The 26,296-nt window shown below is 39.4% G+C and overlaps 2 long non-coding RNA genes across 4 annotated transcripts; both read right to left on the bottom strand.

The window, feature by feature from the left end:
* Positions 1–3,768: 3,768 nt before the first annotated feature.
* Positions 3,769–6,071, bottom strand: LOC133706635 (uncharacterized). Of its 3 annotated transcripts, XR_009844641.1 has the most exons (4): positions 5,808–6,071; positions 5,550–5,700; positions 4,722–4,791; positions 3,769–4,178 (listed from the first exon to the last, which is right to left on the bottom strand). It is a non-coding gene; the product is annotated as an uncharacterized LOC133706635 (long non-coding RNA). The 3 variants fall into 3 exon arrangements; XR_009844640.1 differs by lacking the exon at positions 3,769–4,178 and having other exon boundaries at positions 4,185–4,791; XR_009844642.1 differs by lacking the exon at positions 3,769–4,178 and having other exon boundaries at positions 4,185–4,783.
* A 10,034-nt stretch (positions 6,072–16,105) lies between these two features.
* LOC133706767 (uncharacterized) lies at positions 16,106–17,175 on the bottom strand. The gene is made up of 2 exons (XR_009844711.1): positions 16,568–17,175; positions 16,106–16,432 (listed from the first exon to the last, which is right to left on the bottom strand). It is a non-coding gene; the product is annotated as an uncharacterized LOC133706767 (long non-coding RNA).
* Positions 17,176–26,296: the final 9,121 nt, after the last annotated feature.

Here is a 26,296-nt window from a genome sequence, read left to right as displayed (position 1 = left end):
TCCACGAATTCCCACGTGATGACACTATACGGATTCTCTCGTGGTGCATTCGAGTTCGTCAAGTAACCGTTTATGACCTCCATCTTGGCTAATGCATCCACTCCACAAACTTGAAAGTGAAGTACTCTTTCTAACCATGTTGACGATACGCGCCGTTTAGCAACATCGACTCATGTTGCCCTTCCCGCAACAACCACGTGCCAACAGGTCCTTGGACACTAGTTTGTCGAACCGATGATCAGTCTTGAAACGAGCTTCATCAAGTGCTTCCGTCACTACCCGACGAAATTCGAGGATCACCGTTAAAGGCTTACCTCTGGAAGACTGAAGGCTCACACGCTTCCACATATAGCACAACGTCGATCTCGAAAGTTTCGCCAAAGTCAGAGAAGCTGATGGTTAAGCAACCACGAACAACACTCATAACGTACCTGGCGTCAAAACACTTTCTCAGGTCACACGTCATTCTGACCATGTCAAGCCATGTCGCTGAAGTCACAAGTTGTGTTCCTGATGTTGACGACGCAAGCTTTCCACCTTTTGTTCTTTGCACGTCTCTTTCTTGCCTTTCGGTTGCCAACTGTCTAGTAGTGTAGAGAATATCCTCCCTTACTACAATTTAGGTTGAAATTGGCTTATATGGATAAGCAACCGAAAACAATGCCAAAACTTCGCTTTGCAACTTTCCTAAGAACAGGAATTTGAGCTCTAGAAAATTTCAAATGATTTTCAATACCAAATCTGTAAACTTCCAAGAAGGGAAGTGAAAATTTTACCAAAACAACTTGTAGAGAAGTTTTCAAAATTTTCCTTTCTCGTAAAGCAGATTTGGAAAAATGGCCACGACTTTATGTCTAGTTGAAATGAAGTGAAATTTTCCAGATCATTGGCCAAAATGCCGAACATTGTTGTGTTAAAATTTTCAAAATTTCGAAGCACTGGAAGTCATTAGAAATTGATTCCAAAGTTACTGCAACGGGAAAATCAGCAAAACTTTGAGATTAAAAATCTCAGCCTTGAGACTGTTTCGGAGGGTTAATATTCCTCACCTTTGGGTGAAATTGGTTGGAATTGAAAACAATTGTGAAATCACTTTAATCGAAATACTTTTGCAACCGGAAAAACTCTCTCAAAACACAAGATCTTTTAAACCTTGGAAACAATTGAAATGGAGAAGTCTAAATGTTGAACTAGCATGATTTCAACCACAACCAAAACTTTAATAATGCAAGAAAACTGTAGAACAACACCAACCACAAAAAGAAAATAAAAGTCAACAAAATTAGCAAGGAAGAAATACTTGCAATCTTCCTAGGGTCCTTACCGATAACACGCGTTGTTGTAAACGGCCAGATTCGCAGAGATTCGCCTGCCCTTCCTTGATAGACGTATCACTCGATGACCTTTCGTTGTCGACTTCGGCAAATGGTGGAGCTCCGAATGAACTCAACCACGCAATAGTTAACATGTCGATACCTAGAGTCGAGCAATTTGATCCAGGGAACAAAGTAGGCTTGTTTCCTCGTACAGACGCGAATCTCGGCGTTCAGAAACTCGGGTCAGTTATAGACGTAACTAACACGAGGTTCCCACCTCACATACGAGTGAGAAGAAACATAGTTCGCGAAGCCGCTATAGAGGTTGCACGGTGATACACACCTCTTCTCCTTCTTCCTTCACGATACTCTTCGGCCCATGCTGACTACGCATTAACTTGCTAAAGCATTCCCGAGGAGGTCCACACACTGCCAAGTGTATCTTAAGGGCCTTTAGTCAAACTTATAAATTTTCTAATCACGTAGCTTCCTCGGCTTCCCCCAGAGCAATGCCTTCTTATGGTACCACTCGTCGAATCCAAGATTAGATTTTGGGACGGAGGCCGATCAAGTAGCTATTTGCTCTCTTCTCCGTGCCTTCAGATTTTACAATCCTAAGATTCCACAAGCAACGTCGATTGGCGAGCACTAAAGCACAGTAAACTCCTCTAACTTCATTTTGAAGTCAACACGTCCAAGCGAGAAATTTCATTCCGTTATTCAGTGGATTAAATAGCTGAAGATCCATTTTTCCGTGACTCATACACCAAGGCACGAGTAATGTCATACACCAAGGCACGAGTAATGTCAACAGGTTGTGCTCGACAAGATCTTCTCGGAATAACGATTCGAACTATCCGAGATTCCTTTGTTAAGCGACGTTTCAAGTTTAACACGAAAGCAAGAATCAACTACGTATAATCGATACGACAACTGGACCGATACAAGGTGCCACACCATAATGATTTCATTTCCAAAATAAACATCCCCACTCAAGCAATCAACCAAAAGAAACCCACAAGACAGTTTCCTTGTACAAACATTTTCTTATGGAGACTCAAAGTTTGTCGTTCACGTACCTTTTCCTTTTTACTTTTACCTCATACTGGGCCCACGTAATCTTTGTCGCGGTCTGTGCACTGTGGAGGAGCTTTGGGTGGCAATACTCGTTCAAATTCAATAAACAAATAAAAGGATGAACAATAACTGGACTCGATAAAGATTACAAGACAGATGCAACATCGAGTCCTTCCAACAATAGTTCAATGAATAGGATTCACGTGATTATGAACAATTTGAAAGTGAATCCTTAAACCAATTCAACATGATGTATAAACATATAACAGTTGGACTTGAAAAGACTTTAAGACAAATCACAACAATCGAGTCTGTGGAAGCAATCAAGTGAACTAGACTCGACAAGATATCCAAAGAGGAATCAATTACCAAGTCCAACCTTAATAGCAACAAGCACAATTTCAACAGACCGGATTCACTGAACAAAGCAATGACAAGCAAAAGTTCAATTACAAAGACAAGTCGGAACATAAGTCAAAGGGATCCAAAGGGGAAAACAAACAATAGTTCCGACTCACAAGAAGTTGAAGTTTCGGAGAATACCGCTAGAGTAATTTATTTGTCGCAAGTTGTATTCAGTAATTTAACAACTTTCAACCTCGGTATACATTAGGGGGATCCGGTGGCCAGTCGGGCCCTAAACCGAGTGAAGAGTTGTAATTATATGAATACACACTAGCAACAATCCTTCCAGGTAAACTTTCTTTTTACCCTCTCACAACCAAGGAGTGAACCGGAATTTCATGGTAAAGAAATTCCTAAAGTCTCCCACGTAACCGGAAATCCAGACTCTAGACGAATTTCGAAAAAACTTTTTAAATCAGTGCAAGGTTTCGTTCAAAAACCTCAAATGTAAAAACCCACGTTGAAGTTAAACAACGATTTCCACTAAAACTTGCCTTTTCGGCACAAACCATATTTCCGACAAAACACATGTCAAAGTTGGCTTGGGTTAAACACGTAAATAGTAAACACCGAAATCCAAACCTTCTGAACAGTAACGGGAAGTAAACCCTTTTTACCAAAACGCCTTTCAAAGCACTTTCGCTTTTGGCACCCCTTCTTTTTGGAAACACCTTTAAAACCCACTCGTGAACCGTTTTTCGAAATCCTTTTTCCGGAAACTTTCTCGAACGTTTTTCGAAACTAGGTCTTAAAAACCGAAGTCAAACCTTTTTAAGTGTTAGGTAGAAATTTTTCACAACTTTTCAAGTCAAAGGTTCGGAAACACGTTCTCGAACAAGAGTTTCCCAAGTCGACTTTTTACCAAGACTTGGAAATTTTCACAAGCCAACAAAAACTTTTTTCCGGTATCAGAGGTTTTTAAAATGTTGAAATCGAAGACTCGGAAGCATTGCTCTGATACCACTTTCTGTAACGCCCCAAGCTGCACCTCACCAGCTTAAGCACGTCACAGTGCCGCGAGCCTCTAAAACATAAACCGAACGCTCGATTTACATTCTAGAGAACCGCTAGGCATTTTGTTTGAAAACTTTTCGTATAAACACAGCGGAAGCTACAAATATTTTTGAGGTGAAAAACTTGAGTTGTTAAAACCTATTTCCCTCGTCCAGTACTTGGATAAGGATCACACGAAGTATGAATTTCAATGAAAGAGAATTCAACTAAATTTGACACGATGCTAAATATCCACAAGTTCCGAAACACGAAGTTCGAGAAACAGAATCTAAAACAGAATCCAAACAATGATTTACCGAACTTGTTCCGCACACCCAGCTCCGTCCGCTACTGTCCCGTCACCAGTGCACAGTACCTGCATCCACACTGTTGTAGGGGTGAGCTTTCGTCCTCGCTGCTCAACAGGAACTCTATCTCGACTAGATTTGAAAATCGGTAAATAAATTATTGAGGCCTCAGTATGAAAACATGCTTAATCCAAGTGTTTAAGAGAAACGACAAACTTTAATGTTTTTCAATTTGAAAACTGATGCATGATGCTTAAATAACTACGGCGCCAAATCCAAGTTTTACCTGATGGCCGGTCCCATAGACCCACTACACGACCTTACCTCAATTTAATTTATCACCAGGTAAGCGTAGCGAGAGCGTCCGCTACCTAGCTACACACACGGATCGGGTCGTCATTGCGATCGCTCACCGTCCGACCGGTGTAACTAACCCTCCGGAGGTTTTGGGGATCGAACCCAAGGAAGTCAGAGCCACCCTTCGCTCTCAAGCCATCACATTTCTCACATGGTTTGGTTAGTATGCATTGCATTTGAACATAACCAAACCATACCAACTAACATGCATCATTTAATAACAATATAAGAAAATCACTAACCGAGGAGAGTCCTGAATCCCTACCTGGATTCCGATGCGTTCTCTCACGTACTCCGAGAGTTGCGAACCTTCTGTTCCTCGGGTAACTGAAGTCCTAGATTCCGGCATTTCGATAGTTAATAACTTTTGAACAGTTAAACGAAATCTCGACGATTAACATATCGTCCAACCCCAACTTTTCCTGGTTTGACCAGGAGTTGACCAAGGGTTGACCACACTTGACCATTTGACCATGTTTGACCAATCGAGGTAGATTCGATATTAACCTCAATTATCGAACATTGACTTGAAGTTACGTTATCGACCAAACATATATACTTGTATATTAATTCCTTTCACCTTCTATTTATTTAACATATACACAAGCATAGAACATTAGAACATGCTTCCAATCACATCAACAGTTTATCTCAATCCCCCTACATTCGGTCTTTTACTTCTATTTCGTATTTTATCACATAGTAATTCGACAGAATTTACTATGGACACCCAATATTTTTCCATCATATTTCGACTCAATACGGGTGTACCTAATTTACTCTGGACACCCATATATTACTTTAGGCCACTTCCACCACATAATTTCAATTCAACATTAGTCTTGAACAAAAGTCATTCAACTCAAGGCAAACAACCCACTCAACACAACCCGACCAATTTCTCCAATCACAACTCAACCATTCAACCAAAACATGAACGCACACTCTGTACATGCAAAGTACATCACATTGCCAACACAACATAATCTCCCAACTCAATTAAACCCAAGCAGAAATAATTCAAAAGCTCTTCAGTCCACAATTTCGAATTCATCACCAGAGCAATCTTCCAATTCAAAGTTTGGAATTATACCTTCGGTAATCAACTACAACCGAGCCAAACTCACTGCCAAAACTCGACTAGTGAGGAGCTGATGGCTTCGACGCAATTCAACCCAAAAATTTGTGATTAACAAAGCCCGGACGAAGCCAAGAAGAGCCGGAAAGCTGCCGGCGTCGTGGAACTGCGGCGGAGGCCGAAACCCAGAAACGAAAAATCATCAAACTTAAGCTAAATCGAAAAATAATTACACAAGCGTGAAGATTACGATGAGGAGAGGAGGTTTTATACCACAAACGGCCCAGAAGGTGGTCGGAGACGCCGAAATTTGCAGAGGTTGGCGGAGAGAGTTCGGGGCTTCCAGTCGTCGGTCCTCCGTCTACAGCCGGTGCATGCACGATCCGAGGCCACAGACGTGACGGCGACGTCGATGCGAAGATAATGCCGGTGGTCCGCCGCTGTGAGGTGGCCGGACGGAGTAGCCCCGGTCGGATCCTCTTTGCAGGTCTCCGGGTCGCGTTTCAGGTCAGAGAGAACTCTGGTTCTCTTCCTCTCTCTCGATCCTTCTGGATCTCCCAACAGAGCAACACTTGGATATATATAGACTGATCCAATTAAGGATGGACGGCTAGGATCAAGCGGTGGGTGAATCAATGGCTGGGATTTCTCCACCAATTTTCTATTTCTTGTTTTAAATTCTAAAATTCCACAACTTCGGAAATTCGCTATAAATAGTTCGGTTCACCGAAAAATTCTCTGAAAATTTCCACGAACTCATCGTGACGTGTACTTCATTATCCAACTTCTAAATTGAGGATTTCACTTCACAAATTTTTTTGAAAATATTCTCGAGTACTTAACTTTTATCGAAATCGATAAGTAAATTATCGAACTATTTCACTTAAGCTCGATAAATTTTTCCGGGGCTCACAGTTCCACCCCCCTTAAATAAATTTCGTCCTCGAAATTTCATGATTGGTCAAACGGTCAACCATACTCTACTTCTCATGTCGGACTCCAGTACCCATAACATTTCCGATTTTTGATTTCTTGTGGTCCAACGCGACTTGTTCTAGTCATACGTATCAACACCGGAGCTAACATTTCTCTTTACCAAGTGTTCCTCATTTATCACCCACAGGATACACTTCGCTCCGTTTAATTTTATTCTTCTGTACCCACAAGACAACCAGACTGAGTAATTCACAATTTCATTACTCTCCTCACAACACTACCATACTCATCATTTCCACAGACAATTTGTGTCTATACCAAATAAGACTGGGTAACTACTAACCTTGTTACCCCAACATAATACTGCCACAGCTGGCAACTCATAGCCGACTCACGTCTTCATTCAATTCCCGCTCATTACAAGCACAACGTTCCAGGAATTACAGTTTTGTCAAAAGACATACTTAAGTACTCGTAGTCGAATACAATTACCCGTAGGTAAAATTATGTTCCTCACGCGGGACCCACGTCAACTATGAGGAACAAGTCGACGTTGTTGCTGCGGTCCGTAGCTTTGACGACCATTAGACACTAATAGAATACACTCTCTGTTAGGAGTTTATCGGTCGTTCACTAACATATAACCTGCAGTTCACCGTGGAAGAAGCCACTGTCCTAAGAAGGACATACACATGCAGAACTAGTTGAGCATCCGTCTTTCCTAATCACGCTTTACAAGGAATACATGACGGAGCCTAACAACCGATTCTGAAGTTATTCCACGAATTCCCACGTGATGACACTATACGGATTCTCTCGTGGTGCATTCGAGTTCGTCAAGTAGCCGTTTATGACCTCCATCTTGGCTAATGCATCCACTCCACAAACTTGAAAGTGAAGTACTCTTTCTAACCATGTTGACGATACGCGCCGTTTAGCAACATCGACTCATGTTGCCCTTCCCGCAACAACCACGTGCCAACAGGTCCTTGGACACTAGTTTGTCGAACCGATGATCAGTCTTGAAACGAGCTTCATCAAGTGCTTCCGTCACTACCCGACGAAATTCGAGGATCACCGTTAAAGGCTTACCTCTGGAAGACTGAAGGCTCACACGCTTCCACATATAGCACAACGTCGATCTCGAAAGTTTCGCCAAAGTCAGAGAAGCTGATGGTTAAGCAACCACGAACAACACTCATAACGTACCTGGCGTCAAAACACTTTCTCAGGTCACACGTCATTCTGACCATGTCAAGCCATGTCGCTGAAGTCACAAGTTGTGTTCCTGATGTTGACGACGCAAGCTTTCCACCTTTTGTTCTTTGCACGTCTCTTTCTTGCCTTTCGGTTGCCAACTGTCTAGTAGTGTAGAGAATATCCTCCCTTACTACAATTTAGGTTGAAATTGGCTTATATGGATAAGCAACCGAAAACAATGCCAAAACTTCGCTTTGCAACTTTCCTAAGAACAGGAATTTGAGCTCTAGAAAATTTCAAATGATTTTCAATACCAAATCTGTAAACTTCCAAGAAGGGAAGTGAAAATTTTACCAAAACAACTTGTAGAGAAGTTTTCAAAATTTTCCTTTCTCGTAAAGCAGATTTGGAAAAATGGCCACGACTTTATGTCTAGTTGAAATGAAGTGAAATTTTCCAGATCATTGGCCAAAATGCCGAACATTGTTGTGTTAAAATTTTCAAAATTTCGAAGCACTGGAAGTCATTAGAAATTGATTCCAAAGTTACTGCAACGGGAAAATCAGCAAAACTTTGAGATTAAAAATCTCAGCCTTGAGACTGTTTCGGAGGGTTAATATTCCTCACCTTTGGGTGAAATTGGTTGGAATTGAAAACAATTGTGAAATCACTTTAATCGAAATACTTTTGCAACCGGAAAAACTCTCTCAAAACACAAGATCTTTTAAACCTTGGAAACAATTGAAATGGAGAAGTCTAAATGTTGAACTAGCATGATTTCAACCACAACCAAAACTTTAATAATGCAAGAAAACTGTAGAACAACACCAACCACAAAAAGAAAATAAAAGTCAACAAAATTAGCAAGGAAGAAATACTTGCAATCTTCCTAGGGTCCTTACCGATAACACGCGTTGTTGTAAACGGCCAGATTCGCAGAGATTCGCCTGCCCTTCCTTGATAGACGTATCACTCGATGACCTTTCGTTGTCGACTTCGGCAAATGGTGGAGCTCCGAATGAACTCAACCACGCAATAGTTAACATGTCGATACCTAGAGTCGAGCAATTTGATCCAGGGAACAAAGTAGGCTTGTTTCCTCGTACAGACGCGAATCTCGGCGTTCAGAAACTCGGGTCAGTTATAGACGTAACTAACACGAGGTTCCCACCTCACATACGAGTGAGAAGAAACATAGTTCGCGAAGCCGCTATAGAGGTTGCACGGTGATACACACCTCTTCTCCTTCTTCCTTCACGATACTCTTCGGCCCATGCTGACTACGCATTAACTTGCTAAAGCATTCCCGAGGAGGTCCACACACTGCCAAGTGTATCTTAAGGGCCTTTAGTCAAACTTATAAATTTTCTAATCACGTAGCTTCCTCGGCTTCCCCCAGAGCAATGCCTTCTTATGGTACCACTCGTCGAATCCAAGATTAGATTTTGGGACGGAGGCCGATCAAGTAGCTATTTGCTCTCTTCTCCGTGCCTTCAGATTTTACAATCCTAAGATTCCACAAGCAACGTCGATTGGCGAGCACTAAAGCACAGTAAACTCCTCTAACTTCATTTTGAAGTCAACACGTCCAAGCGAGAAATTTCATTCCGTTATTCAGTGGATTAAATAGCTGAAGATCCATTTTTCCGTGACTCATACACCAAGGCACGAGTAATGTCATACACCAAGGCACGAGTAATGTCAACAGGTTGTGCTCGACAAGATCTTCTCGGAATAACGATTCGAACTATCCGAGATTCCTTTGTTAAGCGACGTTTCAAGTTTAACACGAAAGCAAGAATCAACTACGTATAATCGATACGACAACTGGACCGATACAAGGTGCCACACCATAATGATTTCATTTCCAAAATAAACATCCCCACTCAAGCAATCAACCAAAAGAAACCCACAAGACAGTTTCCTTGTACAAACATTTTCTTATGGAGACTCAAAGTTTGTCGTTCACGTACCTTTTCCTTTTTACTTTTACCTCATACTGGGCCCACGTAATCTTTGTCGCGGTCTGTGCACTGTGGAGGAGCTTTGGGTGGCAATACTCGTTCAAATTCAATAAACAAATAAAAGGATGAACAATAACTGGACTCGATAAAGATTACAAGACAGATGCAACATCGAGTCCTTCCAACAATAGTTCAATGAATAGGATTCACGTGATTATGAACAATTTGAAAGTGAATCCTTAAACCAATTCAACATGATGTATAAACATATAACAGTTGGACTTGAAAAGACTTTAAGACAAATCACAACAATCGAGTCTGTGGAAGCAATCAAGTGAACTAGACTCGACAAGATATCCAAAGAGGAATCAATTACCAAGTCCAACCTTAATAGCAACAAGCACAATTTCAACAGACCGGATTCACTGAACAAAGCAATGACAAGCAAAAGTTCAATTACAAAGACAAGTCGGAACATAAGTCAAAGGGATCCAAAGGGGAAAACAAACAATAGTTCCGACTCACAAGAAGTTGAAGTTTCGGAGAATACCGCTAGAGTAATTTATTTGTCGCAAGTTGTATTCAGTAATTTAACAACTTTCAACCTCGGTATACATTAGGGGGATCCGGTGGCCAGTCGGGCCCTAAACCGAGTGAAGAGTTGTAATTATATGAATACACACTAGCAACAATCCTTCCAGGTAAACTTTCTTTTTACCCTCTCACAACCAAGGAGTGAACCGGAATTTCATGGTAAAGAAATTCCTAAAGTCTCCCACGTAACCGGAAATCCAGACTCTAGACGAATTTCGAAAAAACTTTTTAAATCAGTGCAAGGTTTCGTTCAAAAACCTCAAATGTAAAAACCCACGTTGAAGTTAAACAACGATTTCCACTAAAACTTGCCTTTTCGGCACAAACCATATTTCCGACAAAACACATGTCAAAGTTGGCTTGGGTTAAACACGTAAATAGTAAACACCGAAATCCAAACCTTCTGAACAGTAACGGGAAGTAAACCCTTTTTACCAAAACGCCTTTCAAAGCACTTTCGCTTTTGGCACCCCTTCTTTTTGGAAACACCTTTAAAACCCACTCGTGAACCGTTTTTCGAAATCCTTTTTCCGGAAACTTTCTCGAACGTTTTTCGAAACTAGGTCTTAAAAACCGAAGTCAAACCTTTTTAAGTGTTAGGTAGAAATTTTTCACAACTTTTCAAGTCAAAGGTTCGGAAACACGTTCTCGAACAAGAGTTTCCCAAGTCGACTTTTTACCAAGACTTGGAAATTTTCACAAGCCAACAAAAACTTTTTTCCGGTATCAGAGGTTTTTAAATTGTTGAAATCGAAGACTCGGAAGCATTGCTCTGATACCACTTTCTGTAACGCCCCAAGCTGCACCTCACCAGCTTAAGCACGTCACAGTGCCGCGAGCCTCTAAAACATAAACCGAACGCTCGATTTACATTCTAGAGAACCGCTAGGCATTTTGTTTGAAAACTTTTCGTATAAACACAGCGGAAGCTACAAATATTTTTGAGGTGAAAAACTTGAGTTGTTAAAACCTATTTCCCTCGTCCAGTACTTGGATAAGGATCACACGAAGTATGAATTTCAATGAAAGAGAATTCAACTAAATTTGACACGATGCTAAATATCCACAAGTTCCGAAACACGAAGTTCGAGAAACAGAATCTAAAACAGAATCCAAACAATGATTTACCGAACTTGTTCCGCACACCCAGCTCCGTCCGCTACTGTCCCGTCACCAGTGCACAGTACCTGCATCCACACTGTTGTAAGGGTGAGCTTTCGTCCTCGCTGCTCAACAGGAACTCTATCTCGACTAGATTTGAAAATCGGTAAATAAATTATTGAGGCCTCAGTATGAAAACATGCTTAATCCAAGTGTTTAAGAGAAACGACAAACTTTAATGTTTTTCAATTTGAAAACTGATGCATGATGCTTAAATAACTACGGCGCCAAATCCAAGTTTTACCTGATGGCCGGTCCCATAGACCCACTACACGACCTTACCTCAATTTAATTTATCACCAGGTAAGCGTAGCGAGAGCGTCCGCTACCTAGCTACACACACGGATCGGGTCGTCATTGCGATCGCTCACCGTCCGACCGGTGTAACTAACCCTCCGGAGGTTTTGGGGATCGAACCCAAGGAAGTCAGAGCCACCCTTCGCTCTCAAGCCATCACATTTCTCACATGGTTTGGTTAGTATGCATTGCATTTGAACATAACCAAACCATACCAACTAACATGCATCATTTAATAACAATATAAGAAAATCACTAACCGAGGAGAGTCCTGAATCCCTACCTGGATTCCGATGCGTTCTCTCACGTACTCCGAGAGTTGCGAACCTTCTGTTCCTCGGGTAACTGGAGTCCTAGATTCCGGCATTTCGATAGTTAATAACTTTTGAACAGTTAAACGAAATCTCGACGATTAATATATCGTCCAACCCCAACTTTTCCTGGTTTGACCAGGAGTTGACCATGGGTTGACCACACTTGACCATTTGACCATGTTTGACCAATCGAGGTAGACTCGATATTAACCTCAATTATCGAACATTGACTTGAAGTTACGTTATCGACCAAACATATATACTTGTATATTAATTCCTTTCACCTTCTATTTATTTAACATATACACAAGCATAGAACATTAGAACATGCTTCCAATCACATCAACAGTTTATCTCAATCCCCCTACATTCGGTCTTTTACTTCTATTTCGTATTTTATCACATAGTAATTCGACAGAATTTACTATGGACACCCAATATTTTTCCAACATATTTCGACTCAATACGGGTGTACCTAATTTACTCTGGACACCTATATATTACTTTAGGCCACTTCCACCACATAATTTCAATTCAACATTAGTCTTGAACAAAAGTCATTCAACTCAAGGCAAACAACCCACTCAACACAACCCGACCAATTTCTCCAATCACAACTCAACCATTCAACCAAAACATGAACGCACACTCTGTACATGCAAAGTACATCACATTGCCAACACAACATAATCTCCCAACTCAATTAAACCCAAGCAGAAATACTTCAAAAGCTCTTCAGTCCACAATTTCGAATTCATCACCAGAGCAATCTTCCAATTCAAAGTTTGGAATTATACCTTCGGTAATCAACTACAACCGAGCCAAACTCACTGCAAAAACTCGACTAGTGAGGAGCTGATGGCTTCGACGCAATTCAACCCAACAATTTGTGATTAACAAAGCCCGGACGAAGCCAAGAAGAGCCGGAAAGCTGCCGGCGTCGTGGAACTGCGGCGGAGGCCGAAACCCAGAAATGAAAAATCATCAAACTTAAGCTAAATCGAAAAATAATTACACAAGCGTGAAGATTACGATGAGGAGAGGAGGTTTTATACCACAAACGGCCCAGAAGGTGGTCGGAGACGCCAGAATTTGCAGAGGTTGGCGGAGAGAGTTCGGGGCTTCCAGTCGTCGGTCCTCCGTCTACAGCCGGTGCATGCACGATCCGAGGCCACAGACGTGACGGCGATGTCGATGCGAAGATAATGCCGGTGGTCCGCCGCTGTGAGGTGGCCGGACGGAGTAGCCCCGGTCGGATCCTCTTTGCAGGTCTCCGGGTCGCGTTTCAGGTCAGAGAGAACTCTGGTTCTCTTCCTCTCTCTCGATCCTTCTGGATCTCCCAACAGAGCAACACTTGGATATATATAGACTGATCCAATTAAGGATGGACGGCTAGGATCAAGCGGTGGGTGAATCAATGGCTGGGATTTCTCCACCAATTTTCTATTTCTTGTTTTAAATTCTAAAATTCCACAACTTCGGAAATTCGCTATAAATAGTTCGGTTCACCGAAAAATTCTTTGAAAATTTCCACGAACTCATCGTGACGTGTACTTCATTATCCAACTTCTAAATTGAGGATTTCACTTCATGAAATTTTTTGAAAATATTCTCGAGTACTTAACTTTTATCGAAATCGATAAGTAAATTATCGAACTATTTCACTTAAGCTCGATAAATTTTTCCGGGGCTCACACCCACCGTCAACAAAGCATATTCAATGGCTCTCCGCCATGAGAAACAAGCAGAGCTGTCTAGTGGGAAGGCTTTAGTGCAACCAGAAGCAGCAGCATTTGCGGTGAAACGGAGCAATCGTGATTTTGAAGCTGTCGAAGGAGGAGTCAAATGTGAAAAATGCAACAAGACCAATCATTCCACTAAAAATTGCCGTGCTCATCTCAAATGCACTTTCTGCAATTTGAGGTACCATACCTTCGAGTATTGTCGAAAAAGAAAGGCTCTCATGGGGGAAGGTCAAGGGAGCTCCAAAGGAAATAATGTGGTCTCATTGCAGGACAACAAAAACAATGCCATCAACTTTCCTTTCTCTCAAGAGGACTGCCAGAAATTCTTAGGGCTCATCAAAGATAAGGCCACTCCTACCACTGTCAATCAAGTTGGTAACATCCCCAACTATGAAGAACTTTCAGGTAAAACTTATCGCATGAGTCAAAATGGTAAAGAAATCATATGGATTCTAGATAGTGGAGCTAGTGATCACATATATAGTTTGCCTTTCAGGTAAAACTTCCTTAAAGCCTGTAGTCAATCGCCTTGTTAAATTGCCGGATGGCACCACGGCTCAAGTCACACATATTGACAAAGTTGTCTTCTCACCTCATTTCATTCTTCATAATGTCCTTTGTGTTCCGTTCTTTTATTTGAACCTAATCTCCATTAGCAAATTAGCTTTCGATTCCTTTTATATAACAATATTTCTCAGACAAATAAAGCTTGTAACACAAGCGATTGTTCTGTGTCCTCTGGCTAAACAAACCAGAAAATCCTTTCCTTTACATGTTACTTCTAGTGAGTGTCCTTTTGATTTAAGCTGTATGTCCTCAGTTTATCATTTCTTTCACCCTGCCCAGCCTCTCCAACTTTTCCCAATAATCTGATCGAAAATGAAGATCCACCCCTATCCGATCACCATCACCGCAAAAAAAAAAAAAAAAAAAAAAAAAAAAAGAAAAGAAAAGAAAAGAAAAAAGAATCGTATAGGTGAGACTTCACTCATCGTCATTCACCATCACCAGCGTGAGCAAACTACCACTGCGGGAGATTACCGAATCCCAACCAATCCTCCACAGTAGCATCAAAATCCCGATGCAACCTCCCAAGGAAACCAATTGCCTAATCATCATAGCTAGCTCAGCCAACTACTTTTTTTTTTTTGTCTCCATCGCCTATCCCAACATGGCTTCTCTGGAAGTTGAAGAGAAGAAAATTGCAAAACATAGACCAAAACCTAAGAAAATCTCCATGGGTACACGAAGAAGGTTTGAGAATTTTTAGTTACGACAAACAAGCATGGACAACGCACTTAAACCTAGTAGAGCACTGCCCTAACAAATTAAGGAAATTATAACCCCATGGTTATAAAACTCTAACTTAACTCTTTAATAAAAGAAATAATAATAAAAAATAAAAAAACTTAACTCATTCAGGGAATGACGCTAACTTAGCTCGTTTCCAAATTCTATGCATGCAGACAAACTCTATCATTGGAACAACAAGACGTCCCAACTTCTAAAGCCCAGCGACTTTTGGCGAGGACGAAGAACATAGAAAGCTTTTAAAACCCAGCAACGTCTCATACCATCCATACTCAAAGCTATACCTATGGATACTATCTCTGACAAGGACGAAAAACATATTGAGCTTGGACTAGAGATAATATTTATTTAAGGTTTATGTTTCTTTTGGTTAGCGTTTGAAAATGATTTTAATTTTTACATTGGTCAGCTATGATTCTATTTGTTCTTATGTTCGATCAATTCATCTCCTCCTTGTTTTTGTTAATTGGTTATACATATATCGTATTCCATTAGCTTCATCAATTTTGAATCTTCTTGTTCTTATGTTAAATAATTTCATCTTCTTCCTCTTCGTCTTCTTCTTTTTTGGTCAGTTGATTATACATAAAATTAAATTATGTATAGTCCCTGTACTCTGACCCTTTTTTCGTTTTAGTCCGTGACATTCTCATTTAATTTGAAAAGTCCCTAACGTTACAATTTCCGTCCGATCGGTCCTCACCATTAACATTCCATCAAATCAAACCGTTAAGTTGCTAATATGGCACTCAAAGGCACACCAGCTTAGCAGTTTGCATGCCAAGTAACATACAAATTGTCCGATATACCCCCTGCCTTTTCCCCCATTCTTCACCAAAAAATAACTCCAAAGTGATTGAATTTTTCACTCCAAACCCATGCATTTTCCCCCATTCAAAGCATATATGTACCTGAGCTCTCTTCTCAGAGCTAACAAACAGCGCCCTAGTCTTTCTTACCGCACAATCGGGTTCGATTCCGGAGCTAACTAGTTTATGATGATGACAAAACTCAAAGAATCAGTAGTGTAGGGACGTGACATTCAATAAAAAGGAAGATAACATTATGTCAATATCAAGTCATAAAAACAGCAAAAATGAATCTTTGATGAAACATATAAATAAACAAGTTGCAGATGAAGTAACATCTATGATCCCATCAACAAAGAGTAAATTTTCTATTACTCCATGTTGCCTATAAATTTTGCACTCGCACAATAAGAAAGCTCTCATGCATTTAACAAAATGCCCTTCTACTTTTCTATTCTACAGGTAATAAGATTTATCAACCATTCTCGTACAAACAATCAAATTCAACCATAGCTAGAATTGTTCAAGTAGAAAACCTGAAGCATATCGAGGCATGAAGAACACCAGCTGAAATTCATTAGAAAAACAAAATCAAAATCCAAACCACCCTCACGTTAACAAAATCAAAATGCGATCTAGATCTAATTGCTCCATTTCCTGCCAAATTCACACAAAACAAACGAAAATAAAGCTGAAACTCACCTTCTATCGGATCATTTCGGCACCGCGGCTCTGGATTTCCCATCTTTCATGGCTGAACCTGTCAAAAAACGTAGAGAATCGTTATAGAATCGGATCGGACTCAATTCGAATCAGCTGAGTCAGCCAGATTTGAGTCAGCTGAATCAGATCGAACCTCAGACCCATCTCCATCCTCAACCCGACCTCAAACTGCAAATCGGGAAGCAAAACGCCACCGTATTTCCAGACCCGATTTGAGCATAAGCCATCAAGTCCAGGCCGGCTGGGTTTCGATCTGAGTTTTTTATCAAGAAGATCAATATGGGTCTCGATCTGATCTTCGAGTGCTTCTGCAATAAACACCAGCAACAGTTCGAGCTCCTCATGCAGAAGCAAATGAACCCCCCAACCTCCATAATCTTAGATTAGCAATTACCAAGTCTACAAATTCCTAAAATCTGGCAATCTCCTGGTAATTTTTCGACTTCTCTGACCTTTCCTTCCATCCATGTTCTTCATCTCAGCAATACAAAGCGGTCGGCGTCGAGGAGCCGGAGGTTGAGCTTGAAGGAGGTGAGATCGATGGAGATAAGGTTGAAGCTAGGTAGGTTCTGAGTTTGGCCTAAACACCCGTAATAGAGGGCATGGACATTATGGACATTTCGTAATTGGAAAGGCTTACATGGCGCTTAGTTGGTGTTGACTTTACTACCACATAAGCCTGCATACGGAGCAATTTGACGGAGTGTACAGATCAGACGAAAATGGTCACATTAGGGACTTTTCAGATTAATTGAGAATGTCAAGGACTGAAACGTTGACAGCGTCAGAGTACAGGGACTAAACAAAATTTAATCCTTATACATATATAGTAATTTATATGACTGATCAAGCTATTCTTCTTCTTCTTCTTCACTCTAATATTCAATTAATTTTTCTTCCTATTCAATTGAATCCATATATATGGTAATTTATATAGCTTCTAAAACCTAGCGACTTTTGGCGAGGACGAAGAACACAGAAAGCTTTTAAAACCCAGCAACGTCTCATACCATCCATACTCAAAGCTATACCTATGGATACTATCTCTGACAAGGATGAAGAACATATTGAGCTTGGACTAGAGATGATATTTATTTAAGGTTTATGTTTCTTTTGGTTAGCGTTTGAATATGATTTTAATTTTTACATTGGTCAGCTATGATTCTATTTGTTCTTATGTTCGATCAATTCATCTCCTCCTTGTTTTTGTTAATTGATTATACATATATCGTATTCCATTAGCTTCATCAATTTTGAATCTTCTTGTTCTTATGTTGAATAATTTCATCTTCTTCTTCTTTTTTGGTCAGTTGACTATACATATATAGTAATTTATATGACTGATCAAGCTATTCTTCTTCTTCTTCTTTCTAATGTTCAATTAATTTTTCTTCCTAGTCAATTGAATTCATATATATGGTAATTTATATAGCTTCTAAAACCCAGCGACTTTTGGCGAGGACGAAGTACAGAGAAAACTTCTAAAACCCATCAACGTCTCATACCATCCATACTCAAAGCTATACCTATGGATACTATCTCTGACAAGGACGAAGAACATTTTGAGCTTGGACTGGAGATAATACTCATTTAGGGTTTATGTTTCTTTTGGTTAGCGTTTGAATATGATTTTAATTTTTACATTGGTCAGTTATGATTCTGTTTGTTTTTATGTTCAATCAATTCATCTCCTCCTTCTTCTTTTTTTGGTTAGTTGATTATGCATATATGGTATTCCATTAGCTTCATCAATTTTGAATCATCTTGTTCTTTTGTTAAATAATTTTTTCTTCTTATTCTTCTTCTTTTTTGGTGAGTTGATTATACATATATAGTAATTTATATGATTGATTAGCTTGATCCATTATTCTTCTTCTTCTTCTTTCTAATGTTCGATTAATTTTTCTTCCTGTTCATTTGAATCTATATATATGGTAGTTTATATAGCTTTTTAGTTTTATTTTTGGAAGTAAATCATCATAGAGATTTCATTAATAGAAATGGTCAGGCCAGAATGGCAATTACATTCCCTCCCGCTGTCATCTATAAACAGACAAAAAGTTGTAGGGAAAACCATGGTGGTACATAGGATAGGTCCATTTATTAGACATGTCTTGCTCCCTTGTTTAAAGTAAGCCTATTCAACTATGAACTAGTTATGCATAGTAATAGGCTAAAAACATAACAAAAATTAAATTTTGTCCTTGCCCTTCAAGCTAGGGCTTGGAGGCTTGCCTGAATAAAGTATGCTCAACACCTCTTTAGCAGGAACCTTCTTTGCCTTTGAAGGATTCTTGTTCTTGGAGCCAAGGGTCTGCCCCTTTTATTCTTCACTTCCACTTTCTCAGTTTGCACAGCTTCCTTAGGGAGCATCACTTTGGCAGGCACCAACATTCCACCTGGTGTTTCAACAAGGTCAAGGGATTTGGTTGTGAAACGAAATTTTGGTATCTTCATTTTCTTCATTGAGGCAGCTACATTCTTTTTCCCCTCAAGTATGTCATCCATCAAGAATTTCAATTTTTTCGAAGAGGAAAATGGAGAAGAAGGGCGATCACGCTTGATGGTTTCCTGGATGGCACTATGAGGGGTCAGGATCGATGTATCCTCTACCTATACAGCCTGTGCATCTGCAAAAGGGACCGGTGCCTTAGCATCATCATCTTTTGATGCTTTCATACTATCTTAGCTGATCACCACTGGTTTTCTCATTTTGGTGGCATCTCTAACACCAAAGAGTTTCTAAGATACAAGAGGCACGATTGGTGTTTGCACCCGCATGAATCGGAAAGCTTCATTAGCAAAATGGCCTGCAATGAAAGCCTGAAAAGAACTAGGCAGGTTGATTCGGTCTTCCATAACCTGGGAAGACCTGTAAATGGCCTGCAAGCTACTCCGCCATTGCACAAACTCCATTCTCATGAAATATCTAATGACAACGTCAACACTTGCCAACAAGATTTTCAAAGAAGAATGAGATCTCCTCAACAACCTAGGAGCAAATTTTAGGGTTTTCTTTGGAAAGAAAGGCTTTGTAATTTCATGAGAAACTCTTACCCAGATATTGTGCGTGTTGTCAAACATCTTCACTTCTATGTCCAAAAAATTACCAAGGACAGAAGCAACATTAATGATGGTGTCCTTCACCTCCAAAGCTGGTGGGATATTCAAAAATATGACCCAGAAGAACAGAGAGTTCATCTGCACAGCCTGAGGAGGTGAAGGACACCATCATTAATGTTGCTTCTGTCCTTGGTAATTCTTTGGACATAGAAGTGAAGATGTTTGACAACACATGAGCACGATCAAAGTACCACGGTCCTCCCCAAAGTACCTTGTTACGATCTTTTTGAGGTCTAATGCAAAAAGAAAAAAATCGGTTCTGTGGTCTTTCATGGACCTTAAACCTGCTCTTGAGGACCCAGACTCGTTGGAATTGCCGCAGCAGGTTTTGCAAGCCAAAGGATTTTAATGTCAGAGGCATAGCGAGCATATATAGTTGGGAGTTGTGCTTCATAGTGGTGCTATTCATGCTTGAGATGTCGATGATGTCCGTGTCGGCAAGCGACAAAGACGCCGCGAAGCTCGTAGTAACTTCACCCAATGGAGGACATGTCGTCGAGAGTGGTCTAAATGATGGAGGAATTGCATATTCAAGGCGACGTAAAGGCGCGTCGTTTAGGGTTTTGGTTTGTGTCAGAGCGGCACGCTAGAAAAGCCAACAATAAGATTTATTGCTTTCCGATGGTAATTTATATAGCTTGATCAATGCTTCTACTTCATTAAGAGTTGATATCCTACTGTAGTGTAGAAAAATATTTAAAATTATGCTTAGTGGTCAAAATTTAAAGGTTATTGTTGGTAACATATTTAGTATTAATATGTATGTTGTAGGTTACAAAGAATACATAATGTATAAATAATGAGTTGTCAAGTGAAGTGAGGTTGCTTTTCTGGGTGAGGATGTATTCGGTTGGCAAAGTCATGACAAATTCAGTTTGCTAGATGAGAATGAAATTTACTTGCACAGTGAGGAAGAAGATAATTTAGTGAGGATGAAGTTGATTTAATTTGAAAACTGAGAAGACTTTTTCTTACTGAAATTACAATAAAAATTATAATTTTAGTTTGAGAAACTCGTTGACAACTTGGCTAAGCCGCTCATATCTTGCTCTCTTTAATGAGATTCAAGCCCTCTACGGAACAATAGCGGTGCACCTAAAATCTTTTGACTTGTCCCTCCAGGGTACAACAGGCCAACAACAAGTTGTATGGCTCACACCAATCTGCACGAATTGGAGGAATCCAAACCTCCACAAAATGAACACCTTTCTTTGGCAACAAAAACACAAAAGACAGTTTGGGGGATTTTTGACAAAAAATTGATGGGTGAATAGTTGTACATAGTAATGTTACATAAAAGTTAGGTGTGTAGATACATGCAACAAATGGTGGTATTTATAGGCTCATGAGAAACTCTCTATGATTAATAGGGTAATTACTAAAAGTCACAGGATAGAAGAAATAAAAGCAAAATAAATTCAAATAAACCACCAAGAGTTACACTTATAAAATTCAAAACGTTTCAAAATAAATTCTAAACTAAAACCCAAATTAAATTCAATAATAAATAAAAAATATCAAAATGTCAAAACACTTTTCAATCAAAAAGTGATGATTCTTCTCTAAAATCAAATGAAGACAAAGAGACAAAAGAATAACTATATGTTGGACTGGAGTTTAGTTTTGATAAGAATGCATATAGAGCTTATGCCAAGTATGGAGGAATAACTAGTTTTAATGTCAGAAAACGACCCATGAAGAGAAACAACAAGGGTTTGGTTTTAAAATTACTTTATTGTTGCTCAAAAGAAGGTTACCGAAAGACTAAAACATCTTATTCTTTACCAATCAAAATGGTCGGTTGTAAAGTGCATATGAGTTACTATTGTCAAAACAACAGTAAATTTAAGATTATGTTGTTTGAGACAAATCATAATCATGAGTTTATTGACACACCTATAAAGCATATGTTACAGATCAATCCGGGTATCTCTAAAAAAGAACATGGCGATGATGCTGAGATGTCAAGAATTTCAGCAAAAGCAATTGTTGAATAGATGAGTAGAGAAGTTGGGGGAAGACAGAATCTTAATTTTATGGAAAAAGACTATCAGAATTACATACATCAAAAGCGAAGGGTGAAGATGGAAAAGGGAGATGTTGGAGCTCCATTGTAATACTTTCAAAAAAGGGCTAAGTACTAGTTAGTACCCTGTGGTTTAGGTCCAAAATCAATTCAGTCCCTGAACTTCTAATTTCATCAAAAACACCCCTGCACTTTCAATTTTGATCTAATAGGTCCAATTTGTTAGTTTTCCGACAATTGAGTTATTTAACTTGTTAATGTGGATCATATATGGCCTATGTTTTATGATGTGGTATCAAGGTGGTCTGCATTGTCAATTTAGGAGTGAGTCCTACTATTAAAAATAAATAGTTTTTCAACAAATAATCCAACTATTTGAAAGAATTAAATAGTTTTTCAACAAATAATCCAACTATTTGAAAGAATATTAACGAATTGGACCTATTAGATCAAAATTGAAAGTGCAAGGGTGTTTTTGATGAAATTAGAAGTTCAGGGACTGAATTGATTTTGGACTTAAACCACAGGGTAGTAATTTGTATTTAGCCCTTCAAAAAATGAAGGGGAATTTGATTCTACACCTAAATTCACACACCCCTTTTAGAATAAACTCATCCATAAGAGTGTTTTAATATACACCCAAACCAATTAATTATGTTTATTCAAAATAAAAAAACCTATTAAATAGGATAAATATTAAAACTCAATGTTGTTAAGAATTACTGAAGCTGCCACTATCAAATTCCCCATTCACATATTAAATAGGATTAATAGTCAAAATCATCTAGCAAATATTATGGAGTTTGATTGACGTTATTGTTGGTATTACCTTCACTTTAGGTTTTTTATCAGTACTTAATTTTAGGTGTTTACATTAATCTCATTATTATCATATAATGATGAATTTTTGGTATGTTTCTTCCTATATATAGAAGCTAGTGAATTCATTCGTCATTTTTTCTTTGGGTGGAGACCTTTCACAAAATTGCATATGATTTCGAAGGATGATTTCAAACGACCTATTCATGAGGTTTATATCATCATTTGCTTATGGGTTAGAGACTTTCTTTCAAATAGGTAAATATATCATATTCGTAATTCAAATTACCTATTCATCAGATTTATTTAGTATAATATCTTTGTTAATCTCTTGATTTTGTGTAAAGCTTGAATTGGATGGATGTTTAGTAATTAGAAATTTCAATTTATGAATCTGGTACAGAACTTAGTTTCATTCCTTCAAAATAGAATCGTTGTTTCTAATTACCAGATACTTAGATTGCTTTAATATGTAATACCTATGATTTAGATGTTTGTTTTTGTAGTTTTAAATTATTTGTGTGACTCTATATCATAGGTTGTTTATTCCATAACCTATAGTATTGACAATTAATATACCTATCATTTAGATAATATATTTTGAATATATGTATGTAAATCCTAATAGAGTTTTACCTTTGAAATAGATCTATGAAGGTAATTTGCCATTGTATGAGGAATCACAACATGCAGGGCACTAGTTGTCACGCCCCGGATTTTGAATGATAAATTCAAATCCGAAACCTGAATAATTACAATTACAAAAAAACAAATCTCGAAACTTCGAGTTCATTATTACAATTCACTCTCACAATATATTATAAAGCTCAAATGAGCATAACACACCTCACAACTTACAATTGTTGTAAAACTCTAACAATTGCTCTAACCGCACGATCACCGTCCTGGTTCTCCTGTCCTGTAGGATTACCCGCTACACAATTTGAATAGTGTACCGGGAGTTGCAACAACACAAAACCCGGTAAGCTTTTTACAGCCAGTATGAGTAAACAAGAAAGAACTGTTGATTTATTAGATTTCAAGACTACCACAAACCCACGTTACTTTCTCACTCTCATATATATATATAGACACTTATGAGTTACTCTCAATTTAGCTCATAAGATCACTCACTCTCATATATATATGTAGACACTTATGAGTTACTCTCAATTTAGCTCATAAGATCACTCACTCTCATATATATATATAGACACTTATGAGTTACTCTCAAATTCGCTCATAAGATTTCCCAACATTTGGTAGACAGACTCATATATATATATAGACCCTTATGAGTTACTCTCAATTTCCCTCATAAGGTTACCATATATATATTGACACTTATGAGTTACTCTCAATTTCACTCATAAGGTCACTCCACATTTGGCAGACAGACTAGAGCTCTAACTGAACGTAACCACTCGTCCGGCCACAGACGTGATTACGATTTAATACTATTAATAACCACCAGCCCGGTATGAGAGCGTGATTCACTAATAGATGCCATGGTCACCTCGTGACCTAGTGATCTCCACAGATCACAACAATTTATTGTTCCTCAACAATAAAACTCAACACCTCTCACAATATATTGTTTCTCAACAATAAACTCAATACCTCTCACAATATATTGTTTCTCAACAATAAACTCAACACAACTCCAACAATACATATTATTTCACGTAATAATATATATACAGACATTCACACAGGAATGTCTAATACACCAACAATAGTTCATATGATTGCAAAATAAAGCAATTAAATATATTGGGTTCGTAATATGAACCACGTGAGGTTTACTCACCTCGATAATCCCGCTGCGTCTTCAATTCAGCTCAAAATACGATCCACAATCGTCCACCAACTCAAACCGTCAATCACCTAGTCCAATAATGATCTTGACTTAGCCAACAACTCAAATATGTAATTAAACGACGATCCAACGCTCAGATTCAAATTAAACGATGATCCAACGGTCGGATCTGAATTTAATGATGATCCAACGGTCGGATCCTCACGGATCGCCTTTAGGATCATCCTCCAAAATTATCACGAAGATCCAACGGTCAGATCTTCCTGAATCGCCTTTACTAACATCTCCACAAAATTATATGAAAATCCGACGGTCAGATTCTCACGAATCGCCTTCCGAATCACTATTTCTCAATTATACGAAGATCCAACGGTCGGATCTTCGCCCGTGACCTCACAAAGTCACCGGGACAGTCATACGATCAACATATCCAAAATTGAAGCAAAACCGATGGTCAGATCTTCACAGATCGTAAACCGAAGATAAACGTAAAAACGTTAAATAGTAACGTCAAAACGAAAATCCACTATTTATCAACTTTTTCTAACATGACCATGTTATATATCAAAACGCTCGTATGGATGCATAGATCATCGCCTAGATAATGAAAACTCGAAATATGGTCTGATGCGCCGCCACAAGCGGTGGTCAGTGGGCGGTCAACGCGGCGGTCAACGCCGGTCAACCACCTCAGATGGCAAAGTGACCAACTACAAACTGGTTCAAAATGAAAGGGTGATCGACTTCCATACCTGGAGCTAAGTCTGGTTTGGCCTAGATCGTCCTAGATCAAGCGTTGAAGTTGGATTAATCTCGTGCGTCTGATCAGATTCCAGATTGAATCAGGGACGTCGAAATCTTCAACTCGTGATCTTTCACTCCACACTCCAAATCGTCAAGCAAGGCCTATATGGGGATGATCAGGGGAAGGAGGAGATCACGAAAATGTGAACGATCGGCCCATGCAACGCCGGAAAAGTGGTTTTCCGGCTGGGTCCGTTTTGCACTTGGGTCGGGCTTTGATCTCGGCTTGGAGGCAGCGGCGAGGCGGGGCGAGGCCACAGAGCAGCTATGCTCGGCAAGGCGCGCCGGTCTGGTGCGGGTCCGGTGGCGGTGGCGTCCGGGAAGTGGCCTTTCCGACCGGGTCGGGTCGGTCGCGACCCGTCGGGTCTGAGGGACGCACGAGAGAGAGAACGGAGAGAGCTGGGGGGCCAAAACGCAAATTTCCCATTTTTTTTGTCCTTAAAGAAAGAATTCGGAAAATTTCTCTATTTATAGAAAATTCCCAAATTTCAAAAATTCATAACTTAATCATACGAACTCCGAATAATGCGTTCCACATGTCCACGAACTCGTATCGACGAGCTCTACAACTTTCATGAAGGAAGTTTTCCAAAATTTTGAACGTATAAAAAGTCAACTTTGTTGACCCCCTAAAAACGTTCGTTTTCGAAAATAAAATCGTTCGAACTAATTCCACAACTTTTCCAAGCTTCGTACTCGCTCCTACTATCGTGAAATCATTTCTAAAAAACCATGGAATTTAATTTGGATTTTCCGGGGTATTACAGTCTACCCTCCTTAAAGAAATTTCGTCCCGAAATTTAAGCGTAAGTCAATTCCTCTCGATTAAGGTTGACCTAACTATAGAATCTCCATCTTTTCCAAATCTGTAGTAATCTACAAAGCCACAGCCCTTGTATAAAAATACATTCCTATGGCCACTAAATCCTTTCATCACAAACGTAAACTCACACAACAACTGCTCAACAACACTCCACATCACATACACAAAATCGTCACATGGATCATCTCATAGATCCTCACATAGATCTTCACATAGATCATCACATAGATCTTCACATAGATCATCACTCTGTACTGGCATACAAGCACAGTAAACACTCCCACAAAGTGTTTC

This window comes from Rosa rugosa, chromosome 4 (assembly GCF_958449725.1).
Source record: "Rosa rugosa chromosome 4, drRosRugo1.1, whole genome shotgun sequence".
Taxonomy (NCBI): domain Eukaryota; kingdom Viridiplantae; phylum Streptophyta; class Magnoliopsida; order Rosales; family Rosaceae; genus Rosa; species Rosa rugosa.
This window is presented reverse-complemented; position numbering and strand designations above follow the sequence as displayed.